This window comes from Neophocaena asiaeorientalis, unplaced genomic scaffold (genome assembly GCF_003031525.2).
Source record: "Neophocaena asiaeorientalis asiaeorientalis breed wild unplaced genomic scaffold, Neophocaena_asiaeorientalis_V1.1 scaffold114, whole genome shotgun sequence".
Classification (NCBI taxonomy): Eukaryota; Metazoa; Chordata; class Mammalia; order Artiodactyla; family Phocoenidae; genus Neophocaena; species Neophocaena asiaeorientalis.
In genome coordinates, this window is record NW_020173116.1 from 13,970,434 (window position 1) to 13,971,898 (window position 1,465).

A 1,465-nucleotide genomic window follows, 5' to 3' on the forward strand; every position below is an offset into this window, starting at 1 on the left:
CACCCCTTACCTTATCCGTAGTTGGCCCCTGAGGGACCAGTTTTACAAATAGCAAATATGGTTTGGAACAAAGTTTCGACACCGACTCGGCATCCTGTGTCACATTACACTTCTATGAATATTCCACCAACTGTACAACTCTGAAGAAAAGTTTCCGCTTTCCGGCCATTTCAACTTCAGTTGCTCGCACCCTGACAGCGATCTTTGAAACTGATATGGCCCTGAAAGAAGCCAGAATAACTTTTTTTAAATATTAATAATCATGGGCAAGTTTCCCAGTCTTTGTAACCTTGTGAAAGAGCCCCTGGGGGAAAGCACACTGGGACTTGAACTGAACGCGTGCCCACGTGAGCTCTTCCATGGAAAAGCCTGCTTGAAGATGCATGGACGTTGTACAGGAGAATTTCTATGACGGGAGAGAGGATGGGAAGCCAGCTTTGCATTTTGCACTTATCACCTTTTGCCCCAGGAGCTTGAAGACCATCTTTACCCAGGTTTCTGCCCACTGCAAGGGAAACCCCACAGCATCCCAGCCTCCAGGGGAGAAAACCAACCTGGCCTCTCGAGAGCAGCCCAGCTCCGCCACCTGCCAGCTAGGAGGAGTGGCGGTGGGTAGGAAAGTTAGTATCTTCTTTGAGTTGTCAGTTTCCTCACCTGTAAAATGATGATAATTATAGTTACTTCAAAATAGTAAGTGTCTCCACATGAAAATGGACACAAAATTCTTTAGTCGATGGGAACATAGTAACTGCTCATCGGAACTTAAATATGGCAGCTACCATCTGCCTCCTGACTGCCTCAGTGCTTACATCTTCATTCCAGATATCCTTTCCTTTATAAATCTAAAATAAAAATTAAGTTGTACTACAGCTATAGTTGTACATCCATGCAAAAGATACTGATGATCCAACTGGCCACAGCCGAGTTTAACTAGTATGCTCTGATTCAAACAGCTAAGAGGTAGCAGCCTGAAACGAAAATAGCTAGTCCTGATTTCTAAATAATGCCTTTAAAAATATTTCCTTATGAAATACGTTATAAAATGGCATAAGGAACTTTCCAAACTGGCATGACCAAAATACGTGATCTTAAAGTCATAATTCTCTATACCATACCAAAATTTTAGTCACCCTAAAGATTCTCAGGAATTTCAATTCCGAACACATTTTTTAAAAATCCACCAATCCAAATAAAATCAGACGAGGTATATTTTTATGAAAATACAATCCGAAACAACCCAATTTTATATTCAAGGAACACTCTCATAAGCATTTAGTAAGTTACAATTTAAAACTTCTACTCAAGTTCAAGTTGACAGTTAGGGACCAAATAAATAGACACTCAGTTCCTGAATAGTATCTGTCTTACAGTTGTGGGCTCGATTTGCTACTTTAATCTCCAGCAGGGAATATTAGTTCAATAAAATAAACATTTTTAATTTCCTCTATGCATTTCCTCAAACCAT